Source organism: Penicillium diatomitis, assembly GCF_028827545.1.
Source record: "Penicillium diatomitis strain IBT 30728 chromosome Unknown utg000003l_segment0_segment0, whole genome shotgun sequence".
Classification (NCBI taxonomy): domain Eukaryota; kingdom Fungi; phylum Ascomycota; class Eurotiomycetes; order Eurotiales; family Aspergillaceae; genus Penicillium; species Penicillium diatomitis.
This window is the reverse complement of record NW_026623175.1, coordinates 3074145-3091258: the sequence shown is the minus strand read 5'-3', so window position 1 is coordinate 3091258 and position 17114 is coordinate 3074145.

Below are 17114 nucleotides of genomic sequence, written 5' to 3'. Positions count from 1 at the left end.
AGATAATAATAAGATTTCTCTATCTAAGATATATAGATCTCTCTCGCTTCCTCGCGGTATTATATATCTACTAACTCTAGTCTATAGATAAAGATCTTAATAAGTAGTATAATCCTATTTTACTTTCTTTTTAGAAGAGTAATAACCTCGCTATATACTAGCTTAAGTATATATATAATATCAACTAGGTATATAGCCCGAAAGATTATAAGGATTAATTATATCTTTAATATATACTTATTTAATAAGTTAGTATTAAGGTGCTATCTAGTAAGTCCTATCTCTCTTATAGTAAGAAGAAGGATCTATTTAAGTTCTACCGGATCCTAATCTTCGATAGGAAGTCTTAGTTTAATAGATCCTACACGAATTATACTTAGGATAGAGGCGGGGCTAAATATTTATTCTATAGAAGGGATAAAACTCTTTCTACTTAGATTACTATACTCCTAAAAAAGAAGAATCCGAACTATCTAGCTATCTAGGTAGCGGAAACCGCGACTAAGCCTAAGTATAAGAGTATAGATAGCTAGTATTTATATACAGAAGAGCCTTCTAAGTATATAAAGACGACTAATAGCTTAATTAAGGTTTCGAAAAAGTCTATTCTATAGTCTTTTAAGAATACTTAGTTTAGCTTATCTCTTAATAATAAGAAGTTATATACTACCGATAGTAATTTCTTATATATTAAAGAAGCTTATACTACTCTTAAGGATATTATTACTTATATAAAAGGAAATATAATATTTTTATATAGTATAGAGGGGAATACTTAAGATAGTCTAATCTTACTAGATAGGTTAAGTTATAGAGGAACTAAACTATAACTACTAGTATATATATCTAGAGATCTCCTAGTCTGATTATATAATACCTATCTATATATTATAGCGCTATTAAGAATATAAGTATTATAGACCTAGATTTCTTCTGTAGAAGACCTAGGAATATAGGTATTACGGACTTAGATTTCTTCTATAGAAGAAAACCGACCGGGCAGACTTATATTTCTTCTATAGAAGAAATCCGTATTAGAAGGGAGATATATAACTATACTAGAGTACTATATACTATCCTAAAACCTAGAATATCTCTATAGCTTCCTTCTCTTCTTTAACTTTCTAGCTCTTAAGATTCTCGATACTATATAGTTAAGTTAAATAAATAGTTTATAAGTCCTTCTAAAACTTTTCTTAAAAACTAGTATATAATATTATCTTAAGAGCTCTCTCTCTTCTTTTTTCTATCTTTTTTAAAGTATTAGCTAGATAGTAAGATACTATATCCTCTAGCTATCCTAAGATCTTTCCTAAAAAATCCTATAATCTTTAAAACCCTTAATAAGTAGCTCGATACTATATCTATACTATTATTCTTAGAATCTCTTATATAAACCCTAAACTAAGAACGAACTATACTAAAGCTATAATAGTATAGTCTTATAAGTAAATCTCCTTAGTAGAATAAACTCCTTATCGAAATAGAACCTCGTTAAATTTTAGCTATAAAGATACTAAATACGAACTCGAAACCCCTAAGTAGCTACTAGAATAGATTTCTAATAATACTCGAGTAGCTTTCTAAGTATTAAGATAGAAGACCGAGATAAACTAACGACTTCGAGAATAGATTAATTAGCTAATAGAAGAAAATAAAATATTAAAATCCTTAAATACTATTATCACGGCGTAGTTATACGTAGTGACTTAGGACGATTCACGATCGAATCGACCCCGCGTTACCTTGGGGTAATAACCCTAAAGGCTCTATATAGGGCTATAGGGACTCGGTACACGGAACCCCTATATATATATTGTATAAACTAGTGAAGTCTACTACACCCTAAGATTTAGTCTTTAAAAAAATTATAACTATAGACTTAGACTCTCTACCTAGCTAATAGGTTCTCTATCCTACGATATAGATCCCCTAATAATTACTAAATCTTCCTATTTAGCTACCCAGAGAAGAAATATCTATACCGACGACCTATTAACGATCCGCCTATCTTACGGTAGCGGAACGATCCCGACGAGTTAGTAAGGGGCTTAGGTAACCCTTAAGTAAACTTAGTCTAACCCCTCGGGACCTAGAAGATAGATCTAGTTTCGAGGTACGATCTCCCGAATAGACTAAGTTAAATAAATAAAATACCCTCGATCGCCTCCTAGCGCGGATCTAGTAACTCGAATATAAAGCTATAATTTAGCGACGAGATACCCCCGAATCTTAATCTACGTCTCCTCTTTCCTATCGACCCTAAGATATAGAGATTAAAATTAATAATATCTTATACCGCTTAAGCTTTATCTTAACCCTAGAGTAATATATCTAGTAGCTCGATAAATTAGAATATATCTTCGAAGCTAGTCCCGACTAATATATAAGTAATTTATATAAGATTCCTATTAGATTCTTTATATTAGAACTAACCTAATAGGTCTAGTAGACGAATTATAAAAAGACCGAGTTTATAGCCTAATAGCCTACCTAGGATAATTTCGTTAATTAGATACTCGAATTTATCCGAGGGAGTCGATTTACAGAGGCTAATATTATAGAAAAATACTATAGCGCTTACTAGCTCGAGGACTAAGACCTATATATATTTTATAACTATCTCTAATCTATCGAAAACTATATAAATATTTAGGAGAAAGAGCGTACTCTTAGCTACTACGTAAAACTATGTCTAGTCCTTAAAAATAAACTTAAAGTACTATACTAGAACGATCTCCCGGAGAATTATACCGATATAGTTTTAGCTATAATCTATATATAGGATAGTCGAGGTATAGGATATCGGAATCCTTCTCTACCTAGAATAAATCCGAAGAAGTAATACCGGAAAAACTAGGACTAAAAGGGATAATAGGAAAATACTAAGAAGTACCGACCCTCTTTCTATAGATAAGAGACTATAAACCCTAATCGAAATACTCCTATCTTATCCTATTATTAGTTCTATAGAAATAGGGACCTATCTTCGGTTATCTATTATATATATAGAAAAAAGAGATATTATACTTCTAACTATTCCTAGGTAAGACCTAGCTAAGAATACCTAAATATATATATTAACAAAATTATCGCCGATAATAAAGCTATAAAAGAATAGGGAAACGCTAGCGAGTCGGAGTAAACTCTATAGCCCCGACTTAGTAGCTACTTATAGAGATCCTCCCGATAATTAAAACTGTTATATATATTAAGAATACTACTATTAAAATTAGCCTAGATATAGGTATAAGTATAAGTATTATCGACTATAAACTCGTAAGATCTTATAAACTATAATAAGCTACTCTCTAAATACCTAAGCTCTATAATTTCTAGGATTAATATAGTAATACTAAGAACGTTTTCCGCGTTCTAATTATAGTAACCGATTAATAAGGAATTAGAAAGACCTAGATAGTAAAGTACTATACTATTAACTAGAAGACGGGATCCCCTATACTACTAGGAATATCCGGGTTATATATATAAGAAATTATTATCGATATAGATATATATTATTAGTACTTTAGGGTTAACTATCGAAACCTCGATCTACTTATCCCCTATTAATTCGCGAAATATATACGTAATAAGATATATATCTTTATAGTAGTATCCTATTAGATTAACCTAGAAATAGATCTCGATACTCTCGATAATCCGCTCTTCGATAGTTCGCTCCTATCTACTAATATCCGAAGGAACCCCGAAAGGACTATAAATTATACCGGAATCGCTAGTTAGTCTAAAGAACTTTATAACTTCGAAGATTTATACTTAGCGGAGAAGATAAGGATCTTATCCTAGTATAAGAAGACCGATTATATAATCGATCTTATCCTAGGGGCTACTCTATCTTATAGGCCTATCTATCCTCTCTCTTACGCCGAGCTTTAGGAACTTAGGAAGTATATTCGTATAAATATAGAGAATAGCCGAATCTACCCGTCGAAGAGTCCTATAGATATATCTATTCTTTTTATACCTAAAAAGGATAGCGGATTATAACTCTATATAGACTATCGGGGACTTAATCGTGTTTCGGTAAAGAATCCCTACCCTCTTCTACTTATCTCTAAAATCCTTAATCGCCTCTTATACACTAAGAAGTTCTCTAAGATCGATATCTAAGAGGCTTATTACTATATTGATATTAAGAAGGATAATAAGTAGAAGACTATATTCCGAACGTAATATAGCTACTATAAATATATAGTTATATCTTTTAGTCTTACTAACACCCTAGCTACGTTCTAGAACTATATCTATATTATACTATAAGAATACCTAGATCTTTTCTATATAGCCTATCTAGATAATATTCTAATCTTCTTAGAGAATATTAAATTATATATAAAATATATCCGACTTATCCTCGAAAGACTCTAGTAATATAAACTCTACGTTAATCCTAATAAATACTTCTTCTACTAAGACTAGATAGAATTCCTTAGCTATATTATTACTACTACTAGAATATCGATAGACCCTTTATAGGTTAAGTTAATCCGAGAATAGCTACTACTATCTATAATTAAGAAGGTCTAATCCTTCCTTAGATTTTATAACTTCTACCGCTACTTTATCTATAACTACTCGACTATCGTAAAACCTCTTATAGATCTTACGAAAGGCCTCGAAAAAGGAAAACGACTAGATAGGATTAAACTTAGTACCTATATAATCTAGGCTTTTTATAATTTACTCTACGCTTTCGAGTCGGTACTAATTCTATAATATTTCGATCCCGATTATACTATCCAACTAGAAACGGATATCTTATAATAGGGAATAGCTAGGATACTATCCTAATCCGATAACGAAGGAATCTAGTATCTAGTTATATTTTAGTCTTATAAGTTCTCTAATACCGAATCCCGCTATACTACTAGAGATTAAGAGCTATATATAATTTTATATAGTTTTAAGATTTAGTAGTATTACCTTAAAGGGTCTCGGTACCGAATCGAAGTCTTTTCGGACTATAATAACTTAAGATCCTTTATATAAAATCTACGATTATAAGGATATTAAGTATAATAGTATATAACCCTCTCTATATTTAATTTTATAATTTTATATTATATAGGGAAGAAAAATCTAGCGGATATACCCTTAAGGATAATAGAGCTAGCTTTAAGGAATATCTTAAATACTACTCTATTAAATCTATTATAAGCCCGAATAGTAACCGAAGAGATACCGGAATAGAGCTAGGCGGTAGTATAGTTAGTACTAACTAATCTATATTAATTTAAAAAGGAATTATTACCGGATTCGGGGGTTTAAGAGCTAGATAGTACCTTAGATACCTAGAGATAAGAGCTAGATTACGCCTATTACTCCTACTATAAAAAAGTAGTAGCTTATTATCTTAGATAATATACCTATATCTCGAATATAACTAGTAATCTACGAAGTATAATCCTCGAGACCTAGCGAGATAACCCTAATACGGGGAAGATTCGTTTATTAATTAACTAGAATATCCCGATATTAGGATACTAGTTAGTCGATCCTAATAAATTAGTATAGTTTAAAGGACGACTATATATTCTAACTAATAAGAAACTAAAGTAAGAGCTAATAAAGCTATATTATAATAATCTAGTAATAGGGAGCTATTTTAGCCGATTATAAACGATTAAATCGATTAGTCGAAAATTCTACTAGAAAAATCTCTATAAATAAGTAGATAAATACGTAAAGTTCTACCCTATATACTAAAGAGCTATACTACCGAGGTATAAGAAGTATAGCTTATTAAAGCCTCTTCTAATTCTAACCTAACTATAGTAAGAAACCTCGATAGACTTTATTATAGGCCTTCTACCTATAATTTATAAGGGAAATAAGGTTAACTCGATCCTAGTTATTATAGATAGATTTACTAAATTTATAAAATTTTTCCTAGTATATATAATAATTAATACTATATAACTAGCTAAGCTATATTATAATAAGATCGAATTAGTCTATAGACTATAAGAAGGAATTATATCTAACTAGGGTCCGGTATTTACTAGTAAATTCTAGCTCTTACTATTTAATATCTTAAAAATAAAGCTTAGGTTTTTAACCGCGTTTTACCTATAAACCGATAGCTAAACGGAATAAATAAACTAAACCCTTAAATATTACCTAAGATACTTTATAGGAGAAGAATAAACTATATAGCTAAATTTACTACGAATAGCAGAATTCTATTATAATCTATACTAAAATAATATAATAAAATTTAGCCTCTATAAAGTACTATTCGGATATAATATATCTTTCTATATATATAACGAGGCTACCGTAGAAAAAGAAAGGCTACTAGGAGTATAAGCTAGGATCGAGAAACTATAAAGTTTATATAAGAAGTTAACGACTTACTAGTAAAAGACTAATAAATCGATAATAAAATACTATAATATAAAAAGAATCCCTATTATATTTAAATATAATAATCTTATAATACTTTCTACGTAAAACTTATAAATTAAAAGAGTCTAGGAAGCTTACTTCTAGGAGAATTAGCCTATTCCGAATCCTATAAGTAATCGGAACTTAGGTATATAGATTAATACTATCCTAAAAGTATATACACCTCTATAATATTTTCTATATCTCCTTTCTAGAAAAATAGTATAATAATCTATTACGAAGCGCTCCTAAAATACTCCTACTTCCTAATCTTATCGAAGATAACTAAGAATATAAAGTCGAAGAAGTTAAAGGGAAGGTAAAGATTAATAGATAACTTTATTTCCTAGTTAAATAGAAGGACTAGCCCTCTAAATATAACGAATAGGTACCTAAAGAGAATATATAAAATATAAAATAATCTATCGCGAAGTTTAAAAATATATAGAAATATATAAGACGAAACTAGACCGAACCTACTATAATTTACCTTAGAAATACTCTATAAACTCTAATACTATATTCTTTATTATAGTCGCTTCTACCCTAAATATACTATTTATAGTTATTATAGTCTCTAAGCGCTTAGTAAAGTTAACTAGCCTAGTCTACTATAATATAAATCTAGTATCCTCTTCTTTAAGACCGAGATACTAGTCTATATATATTAAGAGAGAACCGAAAGCTATAATTAGGTTCTAGCGATATAATACTATCTTTTCTAAATAGAAATAATAGTATCTCTATAAAGAGAATTTATTAGAACGAATCGTTAAGGAATTATAGGCGATCCGTATCTTTTATATATACTTCAGACCTTTAAATATATACTCTTTCTTATAGGCCTATATAACCCCTAAGAAAGTTATAGTAAGGTTCTTACTTATCTGGAACAGATCGGAATAAATACCGACCGGCTAAACCGGAATATATAATAGCCTAGGCGCTATAGTAATCTCCTAGGTACTATTAAAGATTACCTAGTAAATCTTTAAAAGAAAATAGAATACCTATATATCCTAGATTATTAATATAGGAGTCTTATAACCTATTAGTAATTCGGAAGTATTTCGGAAAAGAGTAGAAAACTTATAGTCTCGTATATATTATAGTTACCCTTATAGCTATTATAGAGTACCGATCCTAAGCGATTAAACTTATACTCTATAGTAAAAGGGACTATCGTAACTAGATAGTTATACTCTATCTTAGTCCTACCGAAATATTTTAGATACTAGAGAAAATCGGGACTTATAGTTATGAAGTTTAGCGTAGGAGGCGTATAGTCTATTCCGCTAGTAGCCTCGTAGCGATGATAATTCCGATAACGATAGGGTATTCTAGAACTAAGCTTAAATAAGGGAAGTAGATTAAAATTAAAAATCTCCTTATCTATAGGGAAAATCGATTCTATAAATCTTCGGGGACGAATCGTTAACGAAATATCCTATCGCGGATAGATTCCTAGCTCCCCGACCGATATTAATTAGGTAAATAGGAATTAAGCGCCCTACCGCGATTTCTTTTAAATAGTATCGCCGATAGTAGTAGGAGGATATAGCTACGTAATATAGTAATCCTTTATTTATACCTATATCTCCTAAATTTAAGGACGTAGCGTTCTGTATATAATATATCTACGATTCCTTCTCTTAGTACCACGATAAAGTCCGGACTATAGTATCCCCTAGATAAGAATATCCCTAGTCGGGACGACTAGTATAGAAGGGGATAATAGTTATTATAGCGTAGTTATATATAGTAACTTAGGACGATTCACGATCGAATCGACCCCGCGTTACCTTAGGGTAATAACCCTAAAGGCTCTATATAGGGCTATAGGGACTCGGTATACGGAACCCCTATATATATATTATATAAACTAGTAAAGTCTACTATACCCTAAGATTTAGTCTTTGAAAAATTATAACCATAGACTTAGACTCTCTGCCTAGCTAATAGGTTCTCTGTCCTATAATACAGACCCCCTAATAACTATAGAACGAACCCCGGAAATCTAGTATATAGAAGAGGCCTATACTAATCTTTATACCGATTATAATAAAGCTATTAAGGAGCGTAATAGACTTATAACTATAATATAATTCCTATAGACTAGTTATAGTAATACTAGGGATAGAATTAGTTTAACTTATATAATCCCTAATACTAAAGATACTTATAAGTTAACTAAGATACCGGATCTATCTATACTTAATAATAGTAAGGATATAAAGTTTAAATATTAGAAGGGACTTATAAAAAGAAAGCTCTTATTAAACTAGGACTACTATCTAACTATCTTCTACTAGTTTATATATATTATAAGTCGTTACGAAGATAAGATACTAAGCTATATTAGTCCCTATCTAGAGGAAGACGCTATAACTTCTTACCGAACTACTAATAAAATCTTTAATTACTTATAAACTATCTTCTACGATCTAAACTATAAATAAGTAGTCTATAATAAATACCTAGACTTAAAGATAAATCTAAAATAGGACTTTATTAGCTTCCTAGCTAAATTTACTAGATTAGCTAAAGAATCTAAATAGCTAATAGAGCTATAAAAAAGGGATTTATATCGTAAACTACTAATCCTTTTATAAAACTAGATTATAATCTCCTCCGGTAATAACTCTATTATCTTAGAGTAATTTATTTAATAGTATTAAATTATTTTATATATAATCTTATAGTAAATTACCTCCTATAATCTATATTAGAATATTTCCTACGGTAGCTATACTTAGAGTAGTACTATAACTCGAAATAATACCTCGAATTTAAATATAACTAGAACCCCTTTAACCTTTATTAAAGAACTAGCTAAGAAAGCGTAACTTATAAAGGAAGAGAAGTACTTTATCTATAAAGAAAAAGGCTATCTTTCCTATAACTATCCTAAGAAATTATCTATAGTTATATTAACTATTATTAGATTATTAGCTAAGGGAACTAATAAGATAGATCTTACTAAACTTAAAGGATCTAACTCCGATTTAAATATAGGAAAAGTCTAATCCTAGGGAAAGTCTCTATCCTAGGAAATATATTAAAGCTAAACTTATATAAATTACTATTACCTATAAATAGTATAACTATTAACGCTTAGATAGCTATTAATAGAAGAATAGTTTAAATTAAATATTTAGTAGATACTAGAGTAGATAGATATCTCTATATCTATTCGAATATAATCGGATTACTAGTACTCCTTAGTATAAAGACCCTTAAGCTACCGATTACTTATCCTATTATAGGCTATAATAGCGCTTTAAGAGAGCTAATTATATATATTATTAAATTAATCTTTATAATCGATAACTATATATAACTTAAGTAACCTATACTAGTAATATAACTAGGAAGAAACGATATAATCCTCGGAAGAGTATAGTTCGCCGAATATAGTATACTACTAGATTATAGAAATTAATAACTAGTATAGCTAGATTAATCTACTCTAAAAGAAGAGGTTTAATACTTAGTACTAAGAGAGATCCTATATACTATTCTTTAGAGACTAAAGATAGATTCTTCGAAATATTAGAAGGATATAGAATAGCGAGATCGATACTTCGAGGGATAAAAAGATAAGACTAAGAAATAAAAAATTTCGAGTCCTAATATCGCCGCGATTAGTAGACTTAGATTTTACTATTATATATAGTTAGTAGGAATATAATCCTTTATTATATTACTAGCTTAAATCGATAAGATTATTAACTCTAAGATAACCGATATAATCGCTTCTAAAGAACTAGATATTAAGAAAATTATACCGAAGGAGTATTATAAATTTATTAATATATTCTCTAAGATTACTTCGGATATATTACTACTATTAAGAGGAATACCGGACTACTAAATCGAGCTTAAAAATAATTCCTTTAAGTAGCTTAACTATCTACTTTATAAAATAACCGAAGAAGAGCTATACTTTACGAAGTAGTATATACTATAAAATCTTATAAAAGGCTTTATTATACCCTCTTTAGTACTATATATATTATTAATCTTAATAGTAGTTAAGCTAGATAGAGGACTAAGATTCTATATTAACTATCGTAAACTAAATATCTTAAGAAAGAAAGACTAATATCTCTTATCTTTAATTAATAAATTACTCTAGTAGATTAGTAAGGCTAAATAGTTTATAAAACTTAATATTTAATAAGGATTCTACCGGATTTATATATATCTAGATTCGGAAGATCTTACGATCTTTAAGTTAAGATATAGATTATATAAATATAAGATTTTATCTTTTAGACTAATAAATAGACTGGCTATATTCTAGTACTATATTAATTATATATTAGGTAATTATCTTAATAATTTTTATATAGCTTTTATAGATAATATCTTAATCTATACCGAGTCGGATAATTTATAATAATATTAGATATATATTAAAAAGATACTATAATAACTCCGAGAAGCTAGACTATAAGCTATCTTATATAAATATAAGTTCTATATATAAGAGACTAAATTCCTCGGCTTTATTATTAGTACGTAAGAAATTAGAGTTAATCTAGTAAAAGTAGATATAATTAAGGTATAGATACCTCCTAAGACTATTAGAGAAGTATAGTCCTTCTTAGATATATATAATTTCTATCGGAGATTTATTAGGAATTATAGCTATATTATAAAACTACTCTACTATCTTATAATAAAGGAAATATCTTTTATATAGAGTTATAACTACTAATCCGTCTTTAAAGTATTAAAGACGAGCCTAAGCTCTATACTAGTATTATATTATTATAATCCGAATATACTAATATAATTAGAGATAGATATCTCTAATAGGTATTTAGGTATAGTACTATCTTAGGAAGCGGATAGGATATAGTATCCGGTAGCTTTTTTTTAAAAACTATAGAGTAAGATTAACAAAAATATAATATATATAATAAGGAAATATTAGCTATTATTAAAGTACTCGAAGAGTAGTAAGCCGAATTAGAAGGTCTATAATAAACCTAATCCTTTAAGATTTAGACTAATTATTATTTCTTATAGTATTTTATAACTAGTAAAAAGCTTAATACTTATTAAGCCTATTAGTCTAAGATATTATTACGGTATTACTTTATTATTAAATATTATAATAGTAAGAGTAATATAGTAGCCGATATACTCTCTAGGAAAGAAAGAACGCCGAAAATAAATAACTAGATAGAATAGATTATAATTCCGAAAGAGAAACTCGAGGAAGAGGTCTACCCGATAATCTCTTTAGTTAGTATATCTTAAAGGAATATTATCGATCGAACCCTCTAAGTAAATAGAGTCTATATTAGTCTCGAATAGTATCGAAAGAAGACGGAAGATAACTCGAGTAAGTAGTTATTAAGATAAGGTCTCCTTCTCTAGGAAGAAACTTAACTTATAGTCCCTAATAATAGTAATTTATAAGTACGACTACTCGATAAGATTTATTATTAGCTATTAATAGTATATCCTAGCTAGGATAAAATCTATCGGATAATTACTTTATAATATTATTAGCCGGAAATCTATTAGGATATATAGAGGTATATCGATAATTATTAACTATATAAGTATACTAAAGTATAGAAGGATAAGATATCTAGAGAGCTAAAACTACTCCTTATTCCGGGATAGCTATAGTAGTATATTATAATAGACTATCGTTTATTCCTAAAGGATAAATATAGCTATAATATAGTAGTAGTATTCGTCGATCGACTTACTAAGCGACTAGTCTTAATTCCTTACTATAAGGATATAGATATAAAGAAAACTATATAAATCTTTATCGATTATATTTATCGTTAGACTAGAATACTAGATTCGATCGTTTCCGACTATAGGGGATAGTTTATATCCGAATTTTAGACAGAATTCTATAGAATCCTTAATATTAAGAAAAAGTTATTAATAGCGTATTATCCGTTAACTAATAGCTAGAGCGAGATTACGAACTAGTATATAGCTTAGTATCTATAGCCTTTTATAGATTACTATTAAGATAACTAGTCCGAATATCTCTTAATAGTAGACTTTATAATAGTAGTACTACTATAAGAGACTACTAGAGTCTTATCCTTCTATATAGAAAGAGGATATAAACCTAGAGTATTATTTAACTAGGAAATACCTAAGAAGCTTAATTAGTAGTAATATATCTAATCTCGACTTTATTAGAAGGACTCTTTAGAGGAATTTTAAGTAGTATAAGACTATACTAGTAACCTAAAGAAGATCTAGGAGTAAGTCTAGTAGTAGATAACTATAGCTTAGGGATATTATAAGAAATATACTAATCGATATCGAAGACCTAAAGATTTCGGTACTAGTAATATAGTCTATATAACTTCGAAAAATTAGAAAACTCCTTAATCCGGCTATAAGTTAGCTTACTAGGCTTATAAACTATTTAAAATCCTTAAAAAGGTAGGAAATACTTATAAAGTTAAGCTTCCGAGCTTAGTAAAAGTATATCCGGTATTTTTACTAGATAAGCTATAGAAAGCTTCTAAGTCTAAACTATTATAAGGTTAGCTACTAGATCTAGAACCGCCGGTTAAGATTATCGAAGGAGAATAGGAATAGGAAGTTAAGAAGATTCTTATAGTATAGCTATAGTACTAAAAATTATAATACTAAGTTAAGTAGAAAGGCTATAAATATAATAATAACTAGTATCTAGCGAGGAACTTTAAAAATATACTAGAGAAAATTATAGAATTCTATAGGGAGTACCCTAAGTAGCTAGGACTACCGAGATAACTATAGTATTAGGCTAAAGCTATACTAAAGGATAAAGTTAATAGAGAGTATAAGAATAATAATAAGCTATCCGATTAAATAACTTATTATAGAGACTACTAATAATAGAGCTTATAGATCTAGAGGGCTAGGTCCTTTAAAGAAGGGGGTAATATTAAGAATATAAGTATTATAGACCTAGATTTCTTCTATAGAAGACCTAGAAATATAGATATTATAGACTTAGATTTCTTCTATAGAAGAAATCTATATTAGAAGAAAGACGCGTAACTATACTAGAGTACTATATACTATCCTAAAACCTAGAATATCTCTATAGCTTCCTCCTCTTCTTTTTCCTCTCTAGCTATTAAGATTCTCGATACTATATAGTTAAGTTAAATAAATAGTTTATAAGTCCTTCTAAAACTTTTCTTAAAAACTAATATATAATAAGCGCGACCTACTAAGATATAGTTATAGGAGAATTATATATAGAATACTAACGAATCTATCTAGATTATAGTCCTAAGGATATAGGCCCGGTATATAGGAACTATATATATAATAATTATAGAAGGAAGGAAGAACTCTGATCTTTAAGATTTAGTCTTTAAATTTAAGCCCTCTTAGACTTTAATCCTTTATCTAGTTAATAGTCCTAGTTATCCTACGATCCTAATCCTAATAATTACTAAATCTTCTTCTTAACTATCTAAAGAAAAGATATCTAATCTACTAACTTATTAGTATTCTACCTATCTTATAGCCGCTAAATATTCTAAATACTATACCGAGATATAGAATCTATAGATTAATAAGAATCTAACTCTATAGATCCCTACTAGTACTTCTCTTAGCTCTACTAATAAGACTACTCTTCTTATACCTAGTTCTAGATCTTCTATACTAGAAGATTCTAATATACTAGAGTTACTCTAAGCTAGGATCTACTAACTAGAATAAGAGATAATATTTCTATAGCGGAATATAACTAAACCGGAACTCCTAGTTATATCTCGATCTTAATATAGTATAGAGATTAAGCTTAATTATATCTTCTATTAGTTAAGCTCCTCCTTCTTCCTTAAATAGTATAACTAGTAGCTCGATAAAATTAAGTATATCTTCGATATAAGTCCTAACTATTTTACTAATAATTTATACCGAATCCTTATTAGGTTCTTTATACTCGAATCTATCTAGTAGATCTAATAGACTAACTATTAGAAGACCGAATTCCTCTATACTTATCCTATCTAGTCCGACTTTATTAACTAGACTCTAGAGTTTATTCGAGGAGACTAATTTACCGATACCGATATCGTAGAAAAATATTATAGTATCCGGTAGCTTCCTAACTAAGATCCCTAAGTATTTTATAACTATCTCTAATTAATCGAAAACTATATATATCTTTAGGAAAAGAAGCGAGCTCTTAGATACTATACTAAGCTCTATCCTTTCCTTAAAAATAAACTTAAGATATTATATTAGAATAATCTATCTAATAACTAAACTAATATAGTTTTAGTAGTAATCTATATCTAGAATAGCTATAGTTTTAGTAGAATAGGAGATAATTATATAGCTAAATATAACTTTAAGAAGTATTATAGGAATCTTATAACCTCGATCTTCTAATCGGATCTACCTAAAAAATAGAAATCCTCTAATATTTCCGATTAGATAATATATCCTAACCGGACTACTTTTAGAATATTATTATAATATAATTAGTTCTCTAACCGGAAGAATTACTTATATATTACTTATTTCTAATATAATAAGAAAGGATACTATATCTCTAGCTCTTCTTAAGAATAAAAATCTAGCTAGAATACCTAGATTAATAAGATTATAGAGAAGCTAATCTATCCTCTAGGAAATAATAGTAAGTTAGAGTAGACTATATCTCTGACTCCTTAGTCTATTATAGAGATCCTTCCTATAATCTAGATAGCTATATAGATCTAATAAGATATAGTTATAGTTAACTTTAATACTAGAGCTAGTATTAATATAATTAATCTTAATTTTATAAGAATATATAAGCTTAACTAGATACTTCTCTATATCCTAGAACTCTATAACTTTTAGGACTATTTTAGTAATACTAAAGATATATATTAACTTCTAATTACTACTATAGATAGCTATAATACTATCTAGATATAGTATATCGATTATTATATAGTTATATAGAAATATAGATCTCCTATACTTCTTAGAATACCTAGATTAAGTATCTAAGGAATTATCCTTAATATAGGTATATATTAATAGTACTTTAGTATAAACCAGAAAAACCTTAAGTTACTCTCTCCCTACTAGTTTATAAAATATCTTTATAATAAAGTATATATCTTTACTATTATCCCCTACTAGATAGCGCCTAACTTCGACGAAGATAATTAACCGAGTATATTATCCTTTTATACTATTAAGGATTCCTCTAAAATACCGCTAGATCTAGAAGAAATTAAAGTCTAGCCTCCTAAGTTCTAAGACTTAATAGATCTTTATTTAGCCTAGAAGACTAAAACTCTACTTTATTATAAGAAAACTAACTATATAATCGATTTATTTCTAGATAAGTCTCTATCCTATAGACTAATCTATCTATTATTAAGGACTAAGTTAAAAGAATTACGAGAGTATATTCGAGTTAATCTTAAAAATAGGAGAATCTAACTATCTAAAAGTCCTATAGGTATATCTATCCTTTTTATTCCTAAGAAGAATAGTAGTCTCTATCTCTATATCGACTACTAAGGACTTAACTAAATTTCGGTAAAGAATTATTATCTCTTATCTCTTATTACAGAAATCCTTAATAGATTTATAAAAGCTATAGTCTTCTCTAAAATTAATATCCGTAAAACTTACTACTATATTAGTATTAAGAAAGATAATAAGTAGAAAATAGTCTTCTATACCTAATATAACTATTTTAAATATATAGTAATACTATTTAGACTTATAAATATATCTACTATATTCTAAAATTATATCTATATTATATTATAAGAATACTTAGATATCTTTTATATAGTCTACTTAGACAATATCCTAATCTTTTCTTCCGACTAGAATTCCTATATAAAATATATCTATCTTATCCTAGAAAGACTTTATTAGTATAAACTCTATATCTATCTATTAAAATATATATTCTACTAGGAATATATAGAATTCCTAGACTATATAGTAAGTTCTATAGGAGTAATAATAGATAAATCTAGAGTAGAAGCTATCCGAAAATAGCCCTAACTAACTACTATCTACAAGATCTAATCCTTCCTCGGATTTTATAACTTCTATCGACGCTTTATCTATAACTACTCTAGTATTATAAAACCCCTTATCGATCTTATAAAAGGGATAACGAATAGCTAATAACTAGGAACTTTCGAACTTAAAGCCTATAAAGTAGCTATATTCCGCTAATTAATTTAAGTCTTTAAAATAGCGCTAGTTCTCTAATATTTCGACTCTAACTAGAAAATTAAACTTGAGATAGATATCTCTTAGTAGAGAATAGCTAGTATCCTATTATAACTAGATAATAAGAGGATCTAGTACCTAGTTATATTTTAGTCTTATAAGTTCTCTAATACTAAAAGCTAATATACTACTAGAGATTAAGAACTTTTCGCTATTATATATTTCTTTAAGATATAGTAATACTACTTAGAGGGATCCTAGTACTAAATCGAGATCTTTTCTAACTATAATAACCTATATTCCTTTATATAGAACCCTAAACTATATAGTTACTAAGTATAATAGTATATAATCCTTTTAATATTTAACTTTATTATTTTATACTATATAGGGAAAAAGAATCCTATAGATATATCTTTAAGGATAATAGAGTCTACTTTAAGGAATACCTTAAATACTACTCTATTAAATCTATTATAAGACCGAATAGGAGCTAGGATAGTAAT